Source organism: Dama dama, chromosome 21 (genome assembly GCF_033118175.1).
Source record: "Dama dama isolate Ldn47 chromosome 21, ASM3311817v1, whole genome shotgun sequence".
Classification (NCBI taxonomy): domain Eukaryota; kingdom Metazoa; phylum Chordata; class Mammalia; order Artiodactyla; family Cervidae; genus Dama; species Dama dama.
In genome coordinates, this window is record NC_083701.1 from 18226580 (window position 1) to 18247554 (window position 20975).

Below are 20975 nucleotides of genomic sequence, written 5' to 3' on the forward strand. Positions count from 1 at the left end.
AAAGTTTATGCAAATTCTCATCTCCATTTTTTTAAATCTAAAATTAATATGAAATACCTCACTCCATGATTAAGCCATACACCCAGGCTGCTGTATTTTGACCAGAGGTTGTTTCAAATGGGACTGTCAAAAACTGTATGGAAAGGAAGTTCTCAGTCTCTGGGTTCTTCAATAAGGAAGATACTTATTCTACTGGTTTTGAATTTACCAGATGTTTTATTGTTTCAACTCCCAACAGATTATTGGGTGGATCTGGTAGGAGGGTTTCAAATCATAACAATTTGGGGGGTGGGGATCTAGAGTTTGCAGAAATATTATTTTCTCCATTTCTCCACCTGAGAGAAACTACTGTGTTCAGGGAGTTGAAGGAAGCATCTCGGCATCTCTACATAGGGTACCATATTAAGCCCTGATGGAGGCGTTCCTAAATTCCTAAGTAATCTAGAGATTACTGGCATGGAAGTTGGTGTGGCAGTGGACATGAGTGGGACAATAGCATTAAGATAGTAAGAAAGGTGCCTCACTCATATCATCTCAAATTTACTTCTACACATAGATATCTGGTTACTGCAAATGCCTATGACTCTGTAGCTATTCAGTCATGTCCAGCTCTTAGTGATCCCATGGACTGTAGCCCGCCAGGCTCCTCTGTCCATGAAATTCTCCAGGCAAGGATACTGGAGTGGATAGCCATTCCCTTCTTCAGGGGATCTACCTGACCCAGGGATTGAATCTGGGTCTCCTGCATTGCAGGAAGATTCTTTACTGTCTGAGCCTCCAGAGAATCCCCTTATATAGTTAACCCTTGTATGTGAATGTTAATAGTTTACGCTTTACCATATTTACATCGTTTACCATCATTTACCATCATTACCAAAAATTTTCAGAAAATTCACCATTTTTAGGAAGTGAACTTAGTGGCAGGTGAAATTAAGGCATTAATAATAATAATAAAAAAGTTAAAGGCCATACCAATAGATAGAACATGGCTTTATCATGGTGGCTCTTTTAAGACCAAGAAATGGAGGTGGTGGATGGGAGGAAGTGGCATCAGCCCAACATTCTGTATAATAACTCATAATTCTGAGTTTTCCAGGCTGACATTCTATTTACAGTGCATCCTCTGTTAAAAGTGGCCAGGTATAAGTGCTAAGTATGAATTCACAGAGAGCTATACAAATGGGGTTACAAATGGCCCAGCACAAAACTGAAAGCCTCTGCTTTTTTAAACAATTTTTAAATTGAGAGTACAGTTGATTAATAATATCACATAAGTTTCAGGTATACAGCACAGTGATTCAGTTATATGTATATCATATATATTCTTTTTCATATTCCTTTCATTAAGATTTATTACAGGATACTCAATATAATTCCTTGTGCTATATAGCAGGACCTTCTTCCTATTTAGCTAGTATATAGTAGATTATATCTGCTAATTCCAAACTCTTAATTTATCCCTCCCTCTCCTTTCCCTTTTAGTAACCAAATGTTTGTTTTCTGTGTCTGAGCTTTGGAAATGTTTATTTGTTTCTTTCTTTTTTTTCTTTCAGATTTCAAATATAAGCTATACCATATGATATTTATTTTTCTCCATCTGGTTCATTTAGTATGATAATCTCTAGGTCCATCCATGTTGCTGCAAATGGCATTATTTCATTCTTTCTTATGGCTGAGTAATGTTCCACTGTATATATATACATATATATCACGTCTTCTTTATCCATTCATATGTTGATGGACATTTAGGTTGCTTCCTTGTCTTGGCTATTGCAAATAGTACTGTAATGAACATAGAAGTACATGTATCTTTTGAAATTATGGTTTTTCTCTGGATATATGTCTGGGAGTAGGGATAGCAGGATCATATAATAACTCTATTTTTAATTCTTTTAAGGCACCTTCCTGCTGTTCTCCAGAGTGGCTGCATCAATTTACATCCCCACCAGCAGTGTAGGAGTCCTTTTCCTCCACAGCCTCTCCAGCATGCTTTTGCTTCGGCTATGTTGCACACACAACGCAGCTTCCTTCGATTGTAGCTTGCACGGGGAAAGTGAGTTTGGCTAAATTGGAGGACAGGATCAAGTATTCATGCTTTGGAGGGAAAAACAACAATCCTGGGGCCGGTGGAAGAGAAATCCACAGCGAAGCAAAGAGCAAAACCACACACACCTGGATTCTTGTGTGACAGAGAGGTGGAACAGGCTTCCTCTGGGTTCTCGGGGTCATGGTTTGAACACGAGCTATTTAACATGGGCTACTTATCCACCCTCTGGGTTCACCAGGATGACTGGAAAGAAAACTGAAACAAAGCAAAGAACAGGCCAATCCTTGCTCACTTCCCCAGTGATGAGTGCAATGCATTCTGACGGTGGCTTCAACTACGCTCTTCCCTGGACCACAGGAACTAACCTGAGCAAGACAGAGTGAACTAAAGAAATGGAGTAACTAGTTTTATTTTTTTGTAGCACTGAGTTGTCCTTCTTGCTGGAGAAACAGATATTCCCCATTCTGGAAAAATCCAATATATAAATATATAAGCATTCAGGGCACTTGATTTGCTTTACAAAGTGATTCATAGCAGGTTCCCATTCAATAGCCAGTGGATAAATAACCAGAGAAGTTTATCAGATGCCTATAAGTAAGGCAGGGGGTATTTGTTAAGCTTTTCCTACAAATTAAAAATGAAGGTTATCCTGTAGGCTCTAAATTTGATATTTAATAATCAACTAAATATTCAACTCAATAGTAGTATAAGTTTAATAATATTTAATAAATTGATTGAATATTAACTTACTAGTATTGATTTAAGTTAGACTTTCCAGTATATGGTCTTTCTTAGCATGAATTTTTCTAGAGAATTAAAAAAGAAAAACAAAACCATTATCTGCGAAGGAAAACACCTGGAAAATGACTCTCCAGAGCCTAGTGTTTGTGATTCTGTTTAATTTTTAAACACGCATTCAGAACAGCATTGATGCTTTTTTTTTTTTTTTTTCCTTCTTCTTTCCTGCTTTCATGATTGATTATAGATTAGGAGAATTACCAGTCTAAGAATTTAAAATTCCATTTCTTCATTTCTGAACTGTTTCTATCCTACAATACATATGATGGATCTTGGTCATAGTCCGTATAGTTTTCTACTAATTCCAATACCACCCCCTTGGAGAAACCTCCAATTCTATCCCTTATGGGAAGGATAACCTTGAATCCAGGTTTACTGAAGTCAACATCCAAGTTGATTCTAATGGGACATTGCGAACAAGAGCAAAGTGTTCTTATTTTGGAGAACAGCAGCTTAGTGGCCAAAAGAAACAGACCCACATTCTGTTTTCCTGAAATGTCTTCACCCACTGTGATCTATTCACTGCCTCATCTTTAAAATAGTTTGCTCAATTGTTACCATTATAGATAGGGTGTTTTAACCACACTACTTGAAATAACTTTCCCTAGTCCTTCCTATCTTACAGACTTATCTCATTTTCATCATTCAGTACACTCTGTATTTGTTAAATTGTTCTGCTTTTTTCACCTTCATTGAAAGGTGCTTTCCACAAAGACAGATTTTCATCTGTTTTCTTCGCTGCTATTTCCTTGGCCCCAGGAGAGTATGTATTAATAGCTTGTAATAGGCGCTCAACACATGGAGAATATAAATAAATGAAAATTGCCATTATTCCTTTTTTTATACCTGAAAGAAAAACAGCGGTGCTTGGAAAGGACAAATAATTTGCCAGTAGTATGGTGAGGGAAAGGTGAAGTGACGCCGAAGCCCCAGTCTATCTGCTTTCAAGCACATGCCTCACTGATTAGACTACATTGTTTTATAAGCACTTCTCTGACTATAATCATTCTACTTGATAGATGGGCATTTTGTTTGTTTATAAAGAAGATCCATTCTTTGGGCTTTTGGTTCTCTATCATTTCCTTATTAGTGGCCGAATTGACAAAACCAGCTGTGTCCTAGGTTCATATATTGTTGGGGGGGGGGGGGGGGACTATTTTGTGGGTTTTTTTCATGTTAGGTTCACAAAGTGCAAGCCAAATATATTTTACATTATTTTGGAAACCCTTGCATAATCCATAGGGAAACAAAATACAAATGTTCTGGTTATTTTACATGGGGTTTCAATAATATCTGATGACTAGCAACTCCGTAGGGCTTTCTAAAAAATAAGCAATGGGAAGTTGGGCTGAGTTAAGAGAAAGGAGTTGCAGCCCCTCCCCCACACTGCTCAGTCACAACAAGCTGCCTAATAAAACTTCTAGGAAAAACTTTAAAAGATGGTGACTCCTTTTAGAAATTTAATAAACATTAAAAAAAACTTTAAAATAAAAAGATGTAAATCTATAAAACAAACTACTACTCCACCTAACCATGGGTGGGGGGGATGGGTATTTTTCTTGGAGGACAGTCATGCATCAAAAATAGCCCCTCTTCATCCTGCTCATATCTTGAAAGTTCCTCAAGAGCCAGTCTTAGTATGAAATGACAAAATGCCAAGTGCCTAGCATCCTCCTTTCTAGAGTCAAGGAACTCACGTCTAACACATCTTTGAAACCACAAGATCCATCTCATGTCCTATAACAATAAAAAGACCCTGTGAAATAGTTTCTAATTTTCTTTCTTATGGCTTCTTAGATATATAAGTCATTTAAAAGTGGATATTTAATTTCCAAATACATGGAGTTTTTGGAGTATCTTTTATATGAATTTTTCATTTTGATATTAACTTCTCATTTAACTGCTTTCTTCTCTGCAATTACCCTCTGTGTTTTTTCAATCTTCTAACTTTAATGAGACTTTTAATGTTTAAGTCAAAGATCTCTCTTGGTAAATGACACATTGCACTTGAAAATATGTGGATTATTATCAAATAGCTTTTGATATTGATTGCTAACATAATTTCACAGTGATAAGAGAACAGACTCTCTTTAATTTCAATGCTTCAGACCATGAAATGTTTGCACCTTGTCTTATGGCCCTAGATATATTCTAGTGTCTCCTAGTTTATAGGCACTTCAATAGAATTTATATCCTACTGTTGTGTGAAACTACACCCAAAAAAGATGTCCTTTTCATTAAAGGGGACTGGAATGCAAAAGTAGGAAGCCAAGAAACACCTGGAGTAACAGGCAAATTTGGCCTTAGAGTACAGAATGTAGCAGGGCAAAGGCTAATAGAGTTTTGCCAAAAGAACGCAATGGTCATAGCAAACACCCTCTTCCAACAACACAAGAGGAGACTCTACACATGGACATCACCAGATGGTCAACACCGAAATCAGATTGATTATATTCTTTGCAGCCAAAGAAGGAGAAGCTCTATGCAGTCAGCAAAAACAAGACCAGGAGCTGACTGTGGCTCAGATTATGAACTCCTTATTGCAAAATTCAGACTTAAATTTAAAAAAGTAGGGAAAACCACTAGACCATTCAGGTATGACCTAAATGAAATCTGTTATGATTATACAGTGGAAGTGAGAAATAGATTTAAGGGACTAGACCTGATAGAGTGCCTGATGAACTATGGACGGAGGTTCGTGACATTGTACAGGAGACAGGAATCAAGACCATCCCCATGGAAAAGAAATGCAAAAAACCAAAATGGCTGTCTGAGGAGGCCTTACAAATAGCTGGGAAAAGAAGAGAAGCGATAAGCAAAGGAGAAAAGAAAAGATATTCCCATCTGAATGCAGAGTTCCAAAGAATAGCAGAGAGAGATAAGAAAGCCTTCCTCAGCGATCAATGCAAAGAAATAGAGGAAAACAACAGAATGGTAAAGACTAGAGATCTCTTCCAGAAAATTAGAGATACCAAGGGAACATTTCATGCAAAGATGGGCTCAATAAAGGACAGAAATGGTATGGACCTAACAGATGCACAAAATATTAAGAAGAGGTGGCAAGAATACACAGAAGAACTGTACAAAAAAGATCTTCATGACCCAGATAATCACGATGGTGTGATCACTCACCTAGAGCCAGACATCCTGGAATGTGAAGTCAAGTGGGCCTTAGAAAGCATCACTATGAACAAAGCTAGTGGAGGTGATGGAAATTTCAGCTGAGTTATTTCAAATCCTGAAAGATGATGCTGTGAAAGTGTTGCACTCAATATGCCAGCAAATTTGGAAAACTCAGCAGTGGCCACGGGACTGGAAAAGGTCAGTTTTCATTCCAATCCCTAAGAAAGGCAATGTCAAAGAATGTTCAAACTACCGTACAATTGCACTCATCTCACATGCTAGTAAAATAATGCTCAAAATTCTCCAAGCCAGGCTTCAACAGTATGTGAACCGTGAACTTCCAGATGTTCAAGCTGGTTTTAGAAAAGGCAGAGAAGCCAGAGATCAAATTGCCAACATCTGCTGGATCATCAAAAAAGCAAGAGAGTTCCAGAAAAACATCTATTTCTGCTTTATTGACTATGCCAAAGCCTTTGTGTGGATCACAATAAACTGGAAAATTCTGAAAGAGATGGGAATACCAGACCACCTGACCTGCCTCTTGAGAAACCTATATGCAGGTCAGGAAGCAACAGTTAGAACTAGACATAGAACAACAGACTGGTTCCAAATAGGAAAAGGAGTATGTCAAGGCTATATATTGTCACCCTGCTTATTTAACTTATATGCAGAGTATATAATGAGAAACGCTGGGCTGGAAGAAGCACAAGCTGGAATCCAGATTGCCGGGAGAAATATCAATAACCTCAGATATGCAGATGACACCACCCTTATAGCAGAAAGTGAAGAGGAACTAAAAAGCCTCTTGATGAAAGTGGAAGAGGAGAGTGAAAAAGTTGGCTTAAAGCTCAACATTCAGAAAACTAAGATCATGGCATCTGGTCCCATCCCTTCATGGGAAATAGATGGGGAAACAGTGGAAACAGTGTCAGACTTTATTTTTCTGGGCTCCAAAATCACTGCAGATGGCAATTGCAGCCCTGAAATTAAAAGATGCTTACTCCTTGGAAGGCAAGTTATGACCAACCTTGATAGCATATTAAAAATCAGAGACATTACTTTGCCAACAATGGTCCATCTAGTCAAGGCTATGGTTTTTCCAGTGGTCATGTATGGATGTGAGATTTGGACTGTGAAGAAAGTTGAGCCCTGAAGAAAAGATGCTTTTACTCTGTGGTGTTGGAGAAGACTCTTGAGAGTCCCTTGGACTGCAAGGAGATCCAACCAGTCCATCCTAAAGGAGATCAGTCCTGGGTGTTCATTGGAAGGACTGATGCTGAGGTTGAAACTCCAGTACTTTGGCCACCTTATGCGAAGTGATGACTCATTGGAAAAGATCCTGATGCTGGAAGAGATTGAGGGCAGGAGGAGAAGGGGACGACAGAGGATGAGATGACTGGATGGCATCACCGACTCGACACACATGATTTTGGGTGAACTCCGGGAGTTGGTGATGGACAGGGAGGCCTGGCGTGCTGTGATTCATGGGGTCTCAAAGAGTCGGACATGACTGAGTGACTGAATTGAACTGTTTTGTGAAAATTGCATAAATCTTAATTATGTTGAATTGGTTCACAATGCTTTCAAGTCTACTATATCCTTCTATTTTTCTGTATGTTCATTCTATTAATTTTTGAGAGTTTGATACTGAAACTACAACTAAAAATCTTAATATATTGACTTAAAAAATAATTGCAATATAATGTGAAACTATGTTAATTTGTTCTATATTTTCCAAGTGTTATCTTTTAAATGTGTTATCATACTTTTGTAATTTAAAAAATAAAAAAGAATGAGAAAAAAAGGGCCTGTGAAGACTCAGAAATTTTGACAAGGACATCTTTTTTGTTGGTTCCATTTCAAAGGGTGACATGCACTTTCAGACTTATTTTCTTGTTCTTGTTAATGTAGCTCTAGAGGGTTAACATATCTGTAAGGTTACTTACTAGATTAAAAATTAAAATTGAAATTAAAAATTTAAAAATTCAAACTGGAACAAGTAAACATATTTTTAGTAATATATGACAATTTATCCAGTTCTAAGTCTTTAGTGGTTGGATGTTTAATCAATCTAAACATGACATATCCATTTTGACAACTACCTCAAGAACCACTATCTCTAAGAAACTAACATAAAAATTGCATACAGTGTGTAGGTGTATGGTTTTATATTCTGATAAATCTGAGATGTCAGTTTATTAGAATAGCTTAGTAACTTAGCCATGACCATGCCATAGGTGGTATAGGGGGAAAAGGAAGAGGCTGAAATAAAATAGCCATGTTGGAATCAGAGTTCTTTCAAACTCAGGTTTTAAAATTGAGATTAATAACAGTTATTCTTAAGGACTGTTGCAACCATTTGTGAATAATTATTGTGATTCCTTCCTGAAAAAAGTTCTGAAAATAAAGCTATGAGGTATTGTTTAAAAACAGGAGAACTGAAGTTTTTGAGTTTTGTGATGAAGAGTGATACCCTGGTATTTTTTTCTGTAGAGGATGATTATTTAAATATGTAATTGCAGCTACTGTGAAATCTATCAGGCAACTCAATCACTACATTTTATGGGTGAGGACATTTGCTGCCCATATATGGTTTGTATTGAGAATCTGTGGTATTGCTAAATAAACATATCATAGGTTAAATTACTTAGTATATTTAATTGCTAAATGCATTGTCTTCATAAAACAGTTTATATTTTTACTACTTTGTATTTACCACTTAGGGAAAAAACTCTATTTATCAGAGAAGTGGCCGTCATCTGTGAAGCTGAAAAGAAAAAGCAAGAAGCTATAAATGATACATTCAATCTCTGATAACAGAAAGTATCTATGCCCACTATAGACACTTTCCTCTACAAATTCAGCCTCAACTAAGATAGCATATTTCCCAGGCTTTTATACTAAAATTAGCAATTTTAATGTTTTATTTTCTATTTTAGACCCAGAGATGTACCAATAAACTGGGCCTCCTAGAAGGAACAGGTACATATTGAAAGGTTGATTGACTCAGATACATGAATTTACTACTGAGAACTCTGACCATAATTTCATTTCAGTTCAATGCACATTTTCTACACAAGGCCCTGGGCTATGTGCTTGTGATAGCATTCTAAATATAAAGTTCATGGATCCTGGATGAGTTTATTGAATTATAGGAGAGATACTCCAACCAAGAAATAATTCAAAATAAGCTACAAAATATAATTGCTTTCAGAAACAGTGGGGACATAGTTTAGCACAAGCTAATCCTTTAAAAATCATGGAAGAAGTTGATATATTTTAAACCTCATTTTCTTTCATATCATATATATATATACATATATGTATGTATATGCACATACATACATATCCATACATATATGGAAAGACAAAGGGTGGATTAACAGTCTTCTCCAGGTAATGAAAAGGATGGAAACTACATCTTCTTCAACCGCTCTGTGTTAAACCCTTATTGATCATCTATTAAGTAAAATAAAAGAGATCAGTGGGATTACTGTGAAGGGCAGGGAGCTTTGAAAATCAAGAGTGGAACTCATATGTCATGTATATGCTGCCTTAAAAATTGTTTTTCCAATATGATTAAAAATGAAAAATGAAACACTGAAATATGATAAGGTTTTGATTTTTTTTTCCCCTAATCAAGGTTCTTTCTAAATCCAGGACCAGTAAATTACTGTAAGCATCCCACTGTGGTTAGCTGTGAATAACCTTCACAGTAAAATCTCAGGAACTGACAAAGTTTAGGCAACTGATACATGATCCAACCCTCCTGGCTTTATCTCCCATTTGGATCTGTTCACCTTTTTCAAAGTCACTCATCATGAGACTGACAAAGAGCCCGGTCCTCTCAAATTCCCAGTGTTTACTATAAACACAGGAAGTTCATAGTTCTCAGCAGTAAGCCTCCCATGGAGCTGGTCTTCTATGGGATGAGTTCTGCAATTTTGCAAACAACCCAAGTGAAAAATACTTGAAGGAACATGCATACTGATGAATATCTTACTGATTCAGGTGCCATTAATTTAGAATCTGGAGGCATTCAAACATTCTATGTGACATACATCTTTTTATCTGCCTGTGAAGAAAAATCTGATAAGCAAATCTGTAGTGCAAATAACAGTTCTCATGAGACACCTGACATACAAGAAGTGACCTACTGTTTTCAAGTCCCTTTCCAACAACTGTGTTGTTAATTGGTGTTTTGTTATTTTAAGGTAATTGTCATCACATGCTAGGTGGTTATTATCTGTGAGTAATCTGAAAGCTTTTGAAAGGCAAAACAATGCAAGTATTTATTGCTCCATATCATACTGATATTAACTTGTAGAGCATCAAATCTTAGTCGAAATGTCACAAATGGAAGCCTGAGGGGCCAAAAGGTAGGGCAATGGTTGGGGGAAGATCTCCCCCTAGACAATCAAGAGCCTGAAAATAAAGCTATTTGACTCATCTTCTGTCTGAATTTCTGCAGTTTGCATTGAGGTAGAGGTCATAGAGACTTCTTCTGAAAGAGAAAAAGACATATAAATGCTTGCATGCCTCCATGTATGTTATTTATAATCCTCCAACAAATGCATGAAGTATGTTCAGTTATTGCCTCCAAATATGTGTCAAGCCAACATCCCAAGGTTGAATAACTAGTGAGGAAACCCATCTATGAATCCCCTCTGTGGTCTCCAAAAATTGTATGCTTTTTACACTCCATCAACAACCACCCACTCCAGTGTTCTTGCCAGGATAATCCCGTGGACAGAGGAGCCTGGCAGACTATGGTCCATGGGGTTGCAAAAGGTTAGACACAACTGATTACGCACGCATGCAGCAGCAGCATACTGCATCCAGGATGCTGTTATTTACCTAATAGGAGCTGCTAGGCAACGATTCTTCATTCAGTCCTTCAGTAAAGCACTCAGCACATTTTAACATGGTGGTTTGTGTATCCATTTCCTGCACTAAAATACAGCTTCTTCATGGGCCACAGACCTTGTCTTCTTCTAGTTGATAGAGAAATCAGCACATATCTTGTCCCCTAGTGTTGTTAAATAGATTTTTGTCTAAATTAATATATTCAGAATTAGAGGAACTAACCCAGAAGCCAGTCTTCTAGTAGTGATGTGGTAGAGGAAAATGGGTTACATTTTGTCATGTTTACTTAATTAAAAGAGCAAACTCTATGGGCTGTATTTAATGCTGCTGATACTTCTTGCATTCATCAGAAGATGCCCTTTGAATCTCACACAGAGTGTGACAGGAAGAATTCCAGAAGTGGTTCCCCAGAAATGGCTTAATCCCTGAAACACAGTAAATGTAAGATATCTTTTTGGTTACTATGTTATATTATATATCAGAGTCAACCTTATGATAAAAGCGAGCCTAATCTCATCTCATGAGACACTTTACCAACTTTTTTTTTTTTTTTTTAGCTGCACCAGGTCTTAGTTGTGGCATGTGGGCTCTCGGTTGCAGCATGCAGGATCAAGTTCCCTGACCAGGGATCGGACCCATGCCCACTGCATTGGGATCACGGGGTCTTAACCACAGGACCACTAGGGAAGTCCCAACAGGAATCACTTTAAAAGCAGAGAGTTTTCTCTGGCCAGTGGTAGAAAGAGGAAGTCACAGAGATTCAAAGCTTGAGAAGCATCTGACTCACTGTTTCTGGTGTGAAGATGGAGGGAACCACTGGAGAAGAAATGTGAGAGCCTTAACAAGCTGAGAGAGGCCCCCTAGCAGAAGCTGGTAAGGAAACTGAATTCTGTCAACAGTAGGAGTGACTTGGAAGAGGACCCCAAATCCCAGATGATGGTGTAGTCAGCAAACACCTTGGCATCAGCTTTGTGAGATCCCAAGCAGAAAACCCTACAGAACTCTGAGCTAATAAATGGATGTTGCTTCAAACCCCTCAAATTTGTGCTAACAGTAGGAAACCAATATTCAGGATTGATACATACTTTTTCAAACAGCTCAATTCCAAAATAAATGACACTTGCTATCCTCTTAGTTTCCCTTATGGCTCAGTCAGTAAAGAATCTGCCTGCAATGCAGGAGACTCGGGTTCAATTCCTGGGATGAAAAGATCCCTTGGAGAAGGAAATGGCAACCCACTCCAGTATTCTTGCCTGGAGAATTCCGTGGACAGAGGAGCCTGGCGGGCTACAGTCCATGGGGTCACAAGAGTCGGACATGACCTAGAGACTGAACCACCACCATCCTCTTAAATGAAGCTGTAATGAAACCTTTAAAATGAAAAGTTAGTCCAGGGAACAATTCCCATCTGTTTCAAGGGTTTCATCAGGAAAGAGCTTTATTATCCAATTATGAATTCATGTTATGCAGCTATAGTTGCTTTCTACCACATGACAATGAATGTATACTCTAAGAGCTTAATGTATTCTATGGGCTTCTGAGTGGCATCCATATTAAAGAGGTAAAATCCTTTTCTGGGGGGCTGGGGCTATTTTAATGATCTTTGAAAGAAGCTAAAGCCTTTTTTGTGGCCTTACTCAACTTCCCCCAAGACTTGCCTCAGACTCTGTCACACTGAGAAAATATATATAACTTTATTTTCTTCTTTCATGTGTTTTGAGTTTAATAACATATGCTGTTTATATTTGGTTTCTATAGAGAGTTCCTTTTTGTCTTGTAAACAGTTGCAAAGTTTTACCTAGAGCTGAGTGGGTTTTCTCTTTCTTTCTTTATCCTCTCACCTCCCCCCCTTGGAAAATCTGAATAGTTCTAAGGATTAGCAGAAGCTTAACTTCAGTCATGATTTGTAATAGATAATGCAGTTATTGTTCCATTTTGGCTCTTTGGGATAGTCTGAAATTAACCAGTTGTCTTATTCTTTTCTTCACAGTCTACATCTTAACAGTCACTCCTATTCGAGTTTCATTGACTTGTCAGAAAGTACTCGTAAATGAATCTTCAATATGAAATGAGGCTCAAAGTTCATGTTATTCTTCCAAATGAGTTAGATGCTTCTGGTAAGGGTAATCGACTCCTTTCTCTTAAGAGCTTAATATATGACATATACTGAACTCGTCCAACAACACATTTTTTGGTGTGTGTTTATTAATATCCCCATTTTTCAGGTTATGGCACTGACACTCAAAGAGATTGTAAGAGTTATCAAAAATCTATGGATATTCAGGATCTGTATAGTGTTTAATCCAAGATGGCTGCATACTGCTATCACTTAGATAAAGGCTAGTCCTCATAAAATATCACAGGACTGTATACTTGTTGTCTTCTAGGTAATAGTCTGTCCTTGACTTTGACACTGCCGGGAGCTGGCACACGAGCTCCCACCCATGACAAAGTCATGAGGGAGAAAACCTGACAGGCAAGGCGGATCAGGTTTTCAGGGATTCCGAAAAGCTTCCCCCAGCGCTCACCTTAAAGATGACATCTGTCTTTCTGATGCTTGCTTCAATAGACTACTCCCTAATTTCTGTGACACAGGCAGAAGGCCTTCCCCGATCTCTTCCCAAATAAGAATCAATTTAGAACTTTAATCAATAAGTTTCCCGGGTGGTGGTATTTTATGAGATTATCCAGGGTGAAAGGAGTGTTTTAATTTAAACTCCTTTGATGGTAGTTTAGTTTGTTTGGCAAATGCGTTTATGCCCTTGGTACTAATATGCATGATTGCTCATAATACCCTAATCACGAAATAACATAAAGAACCTGATCATATAAAGGCCCTAACAGACATAGAGCCCTTCGGGGGGTGAGGAAACCCTATTAGAAAACACAAGAAAAAGTATTCTAAAAGTAACTATTGGGTTAACATTTGCTTGCTGTGTTTTTGCTCTTAATGTGCTAAGGTTGTGTTATAGAAACCATTGTTAATATAGTTATAGATCTAGAAAAATAAGAGCTTAGCCCTAGTGTGGTAACAATGAGATGGTTGTTAATTGTCAGCCAGGAGCGCTAGGCAGAGGCTGCCTCACTAAAGTCGCAGAATCAGTGTGGGGTAAGCTTCTTAGATAAACACAACTGACAACTGCAGAAGGATTAATTTTTATGTTAACAAGGTTATACTTCTACTCTGTACTGTTGCCCTATGAGACTGCTACCTTTCAGTTAAGGTCACCATAGAAACGGAAAATAGGTTTACATTCACCTGACCTGAATAAAATGTTAATAAGCCCAAGGCCAGAAGAGCATGTGCTAAGATTTACTATAGAATTAGAAAGCAAAAAAATCCTGCTTTTCCTAAAAAACAAAATGATGTAATACTAATCCTGTGTAAGCATGAGTAAGCATCTTGTACCTTGAAAACATTCTGAGTAAGGGTACAAAAACTGTTGTCAAAAAGTAAAACACAGACTTGGCCTTATCAAGGCTGGTCTTACGTGTCTTCTCTCTCTCTCTCGCCGACGCCGTTCATCCCGAGGGTACCCCCTGGATCCTGCCGAGGCTGGACCCTGGCATGACACTTAGAAGTCTATTGTGAGGGAACATGATAATCCCCTTGAACTCAACATGGAGTGAAAGTGAAAGTGTTAGTCTGTCAGTCATGTCTGACTCTTTGCAACCCCATGGACTGTAGCCTGCCAGGCTTTTCTGTCCATGGAATTCTCCAGGCAAGAATACTGGAATGGGTTGCCATTCCCTCCTCCAGGGGATCTTCCTGACCCAGGGATTGAACCCAGATCTTCCTGTATTTAGGGCAGATTCTTTGCCATCTGAGCTGCCAGGGAAGCCTTTGTTAGCAATAAAACCATATAGTCATCTGAATGTATTTACATTTTCACTTTAGATTCCTCTTAGATACAATATGCTCTATTATCCCTTCATGCTATAAGTCTGTGGTGTTTAGATTTTTGTTAAAACTTCTGAAAATTAAATTAAAGTGTAGCTGTTCAGTCACATTAGCCACTTTTTGAGGATTCAACAGCCACATGTGGTCAGCAAATACTATATTGGATGATGCAGATTTATAGAACATTTCCATCCTTGCAACAGCTTCTGGACACCACTCTGCTAGAGCCACAGTGATACTAGTTAAATTCTGGGTGAATTGCTGGGTATGCTCTGGAAATTTACTTATTTATTTGTTTATATATGTATTTTTTCTTGGAGTATAACTGCTTTGCAATATTGCACACAATAAAGCGAATGAGTTGTATGGATGATTCCATCTCTCTTGGCCTCCCTCCCACCCCACCCCCATCCCACCCCTCTAGGTCATCACAGAGCACCAGGCTGAGCTCTCTGGGCTCTGTGGCAGCTTATCAGTAGTTATCTGTTTTACACACAGTGTCTATATGTGTCAATGCTGTTCTCCCAGTTCAGCCCACCCTCCCTTCCCCGGCCACGTCCACATGTCTGTTTGCTACATCTGCATCTCTATCCCGACATTCATCTGTACCATTGTACATGTAGGTTCATCTGTACCATTTTTATAGATTCCACGTATATATGTTAATATATGATATTTGTTTTTCTATTTCTGACTAACTGTATGATAGGTGGTAGGTCCATCCACATCACTAGAAATGACTTGATTTTGTTATGCTCTGGGAATTTAAAAAGAAATAAAACATATCTTACTGAGCCTACTATAGTGTTTCAAAGTTGATAGTTTCTTAATACTACTAAACATTAAAAAGTGATCTTTATTTTCAGAGTTTCTTGTATCAGGTCCTACTCAGTTCTATTAGAGAAAGACATAGGTGAGAACGTGCATTTCCTTTTATCACAGCTTCAGCATCCATGCAGGTTTTAATCATAAGCCTTCTTAACTGCCACCATGAATAGTGCTCATTGTTTTAAATTTCCTTCTTAAAATCAGCTTATCAAGCGCTCACTAAAGCTAAATGTTTCAGGTAGTGAACTAAGGATGCTTGAAATATAAAGATTCATTAGATAATATCCCCTAACTAATCTTTACCTCTGCTCCTTATTGTTGTTGTTCAGTCGCTAAGTTGTGCCCAACTCTTTGAGCCCCATGGACTGCAGCATGCCAAGCTCCCCTGTCCTTCACTATCTTCCTGTGTGTGTGTGTGCTAACTCGCTTCAGTCGTGTCCAACTCTTTGCAACCCTACAAACCATAGCCCACCAGGCTCCTCTGTCCATGGGATTCTCCGGGCAAGAATACTGGAGTGGGTTGCCATGCCCACCTTCAGGGGACCTTCCCGACCCAGGGATCGAACCCGTGTCTCTTATCTCCTGAATTGGCAGTGAATTCTTTACCACCAGTGCCACCTGGGAAGCTATTTCCCAGAGTTTGCTCAAATCCGTGTCCACTGAGTTGGTGATGCTATCTAGCCATCTCTTCCTCTGCCCGCCCCCTTTTTCCTTTTGCCTTCAATCTTTCCCAGCATCAGAGTCTTTTCCAATGAGTTGGATCTTCACATCAGGCGGCCAAAGTATTGAAGCTTCAACTTCAGCATCAGTCCTTCCCGTGAATATTCAGGGTTGATTTCCTTTAAGATTGACTGCTTTATTCCTAGCTAATTCCTAACTGTCCCTTGAGTCTAAGTACAAATGCCATTTCTTCTGGGAACCCTATCCTGATTCTTTAGAAATTAAGTTAGGTGCCCTTGCTCTGCCTACCCACATTAACTCAACTTGCCTTATCATAATACTCTTCTCCCCATATTCTCAACTTTGATAGAATCAGTTGCCTTTCTTCCCCACTTAAACAGTAAGCCTCACGTGATCGTGGGCTCTGCCCACCCTGTTCATTTTTGGATTTCTAACTCCTAGAGCAGTGACAAGCTCTTGCTAGGAATTTTTGATGTTTTATTCTTTTTTGTTTTGAGAACACAGGCAAAAGCTAGCTTTTTCAGCATGCTGGTGGTTCAGTTGCTAAGTCGTGTCCGACTCGTGTCACCCCGTGGACTGTAGCCCGCCAGGCTCCTCCATCCCTGGGATTCTCCAGGCAAGAATACTGGAGTGGGTTGCCATTTCCTTCTCCAAGGGATCTTCCCGACCCAGGGATGAAACCTGGGTCTCCTGCACTGCAGGTAGATTCTTTACCGACTGAGCTACCAGGGACGCATAACATATTAGGTACCCTATCTACCCATCACAATATCATTTCTAAAAAGTTAAAAAGCATGACTTTAGTTACCTTGAGAAAAATACTATGTCTTAGTCATGTCTTCTAATGTAGGGGGAAAAAAAAAACCAAAAAACATAATGAAGAAGCATTTTTCCAGAAAATTTAAAGCAGCAGGAACTAGCAGGAATAACAGGCTAAAAAGGGTATTGGAAACAAAAGATCCAATTTAGGACTTTTTTTTTTTTTTTTTGGCCACTGCCAAATTTGCTCTGTGGCCTTCATTCCATCAATAGAGCTTTGTTTCCTGGGATCCTCATCTATAAAATGAATATCAGTATCTACCCCACAGGGTTTCCAAAAGAATTAAATAGTGCAGGATGAGTGTCAAATACACAGTAGAATGCTCAACAAACATCAGTGTCTTACCTGTTTTTGTATATTTAGGAATTGGCCCTGTAGAAAATTATTTATAGTTTTGTTTTTCTTCCTCTTTATCATTTCTTTAGGAGATTCTTAAAATTTGTTTTAATTTTTTTTTTTTTTGTATATCTTAATATCAGATCATCCTCATTTAATCCATTTCTCCCCTCGGAGCATCCCCGCTTTGGCTCAGCTGATGACATACAGCATATAATTGAGCATTGACCTCTGGCACAAATAAGCATCTGTCATGCACATTTAGGGTATTATGTTGCCTGTAATCCCTTCCAGCTCATGATTCTAAATTACTTTTGAAATTTCTGTGTAATTTCAGGTTGGTAGGTTAAAATTGCAATTTTATTTTGGCAGATAATGTGTTTTAAAATGAACTCCTCTCTATGTGTGTATTAAATAGCTTCTTCATAAAGCACAGTAGATTTTTTTTTTGTCCTTGACCACATTAGAAATTAGAAACTGTGACTTACTTGGCAAAAGTTCTTTTACTTTCTGGAAGAAGCTTAAAATCTTACATTTATTTTATATTGTGTTCATATTGGGTTGGTTATAAAGATATTCAGATGCCTTTGGGTTTTTTTTTTTTTTTTTTTTTTGAAAAAGGGGAACAAAAACATGTCCTTTGAAAGCTGTTGCTTTCCAAAAAAAGCTATTGCTTTCAAAATTATTACTTTCTTGAAAGTTATTTATTTTTCTTTTTTTTCTTTTTTAGCTTTTGATGTCTATTGTAGTGTGAATAATGGATCCCCAAAGAAGCTCATATTCAAGCCTCAAAAATGTTATGTTTTGTAGCAAAAAAAATAGACTTTGCAAATGTGATTAATTAAAGATGCTGAAATGAAGAGATCATCTGAGTGGATTCAGTGTAATCACAACAGTCCTTAAAAGCGGAAGGCAAAGGGTCAGAGATAGAGACATGTGACGACTGAAGCAGAGATTGGAGTGATAAAGGGCCATGAGGAAAGAACGACAGGCTGGAAGATGGAAAAGGCAAGCAGATTCTGTCCTGGAGTCTCCAGAATAAGCAGAATTCGGACACCTTGATATCAGCTGTGTAAGACTCATTTTGGGGCTTCCCAGGTGGTGCGGGTGCAGGAAATGGCAACCCACTCCAGTATTCTTGCCTGGAAAATCCCATGGATAGAGGAGTCTGGCAGGTCATAGTCCCTGGGCTCGCAGAGTCGGATATGACTTAACGACTAAACAGCAGGAGCAGCAGGTGGCGCTAGTGGTAAAGAACCCGCCTGCCAATACAGGAGCCATCTGAGATGAGGGTTCGATCCCTGGGTTGGGAAGTTCCACTGGAGGAGGGCATGGCAACCCACTCCAGTATTCTTGCCTGGTGAATCCCATGAACAGAGGAGCCTGGTGGGCTACCGTCCATAGGGTTGCAGAGTCAGACTCTACTGGAGCGACTTAACATGCATGCAAGATTCATTTCATATTTCTGATGCTCCAATTATAAGATTAAACTTTGTATTGATTTAAGCCATTAAGTTTTTGAGAATTCATTATGACACCAGTATGAAACCAACACAATGTACGAACAGAGAGAATTTTTCTTTAATTGTTTCAAAAGTAAAAAACCAGCTAAAAACTCAAAAAGTTACCTTCAATGTCAATGATAAGTCCCTCCTGCATTTAAGCACACATCTTACCAAGCTACTGGACCTGAGCACTTGAATTGAGGAACTCTTTATTCCTATTAGGAAGAAGCAGATACCTCGCAGATTCTGAAAAATAAATACTAAACACATTTGTATAATCCTCTGAGAACTAATATATGGAGAATACACGTGTACTTATATGTCTATTTTCAATTGTTTCTGAACTAATATGCAAAACTTTTCTCTCTTCTTATACTAAAGATCATTTGAAGAGAGTTCTGCTATGCCCCGAATTTATTTGTTGACTGAGAGGCTTGGGGAGTTCAAAAGACATTTAAATCAATGAGGTTGAATGAAATCAGTTTTGAGGGCTGCGGTTAAGTACAGTCTTGGGATAACAAGAAAGACAATTTTACATCTTAAATGTAGTCAAATTGTCCTAGTATATATTGAAAACCCAACCTTAGAGTGGGGAAATGGTTTTCTCTTCACTAGCTTCACTGACTTTCCATAATAGTGTCAATGAAATTTAATCAAACAAAATGCATTACTAAGCAGTTAGCTTGATTGCCCTCCAAGGGACCTGTGAAAATGTGTTTGGAACTTCACATGTTATGTAATGGTTCAATTTATTTTGGCTATTGTTATTGTCACCCCGACTCATGAATTAAATCTCTCTGGTCTGGGAACAATATATGATTTTGAAGGGTCTTTCCTATTCTAAACACTCATGGATGCTATGATTTCACTTTAACTTACTTTGTAAAACAAACAACCCAATCAAAAATGAGTGGAAGATCTAAATAGACATTTCTCCAAATAAAACATACAGATGGCCAAAAAGCACATGAAAAGATGTTCAACATCTCTAATTATTCAGTTCAGTTCAGTTCAGTCACTCAGTCGTGTCTGACTCTTTGCGACCCCATGAATTGCAGCACGACAGGCCTCCCTGTCCATCACTAACTCCCAGAGTCTACTCAAACTCATGTCCATTGAGTCGGTGATGCAATCCAGCCATCTCATCCTCTGTCGTCCCCTTCTCCTCCCGCCCCCAGTCCCTCCCAGCATCAGGGTCTTTTCCAATGAGTCAACTCTTTGCATGTGGTGGCCAAAGTACTGGAGTTTCAGCTTCAGCATCAGTCCTTCCAATTATTAGAGAAATTCAAATCAAAACTAACATGATGAATCACTTTACACAGGTCAGAATGGCCATCATCAAAAAAAAATCTGCAAACAATAATTGCTGAAGACGGTATGGAGATAGGGAAGCCCTCCTAAATTGTTGGTGAGAATGTAAATTGATAAAACTACTTTGGAGATCAGTATAGAGGTTCCTTAAAAAATTGAGAATAGGGCTACTATATGATCCAGCAACCACTCACTCCTGGGCATGTATCCACAGAAAGCTATAATTCAAAAAGATACATGCACCCTATTGTTCATTGCAGCACTATTTGCAATAACTGGGACATGGAAGCAACCTAAATGTCCATTGATGGATGAATGGATAAAGATGTGGTACATATTCAATGAAATATTACTTAGCCATAAAAAAGAACAAGATAATGTTATTTGCAGCAACACGGATGGACCTAGAGATTGTCATATTGAGTGATGTAAGTCAGACAAAGACAAATATCGTATGATATTGCTTATATGTGGGATCTAAACAACTAGTACAATTAAACTTATTTACAGAATAGAAACAGTGTCACAGATGTAGAAAACAAACATGGTTACCAAGGGGGCAAAGGTGGGGAGGGATAAATCGGGAGATTTTGTTTGATATATATACACATGTTGTTGTTATTTAGTCTCTAAGTCATGTCTGACTCTGTGACTCCATGGACTACAGCCTGCCAGGCTCCTCTGTCCATGGGATTTCCCAGGCAAAGATATTGGAGTGTGTAGCCATTTTCTTCTCCAGAGGATCTTCCCGACACAGGG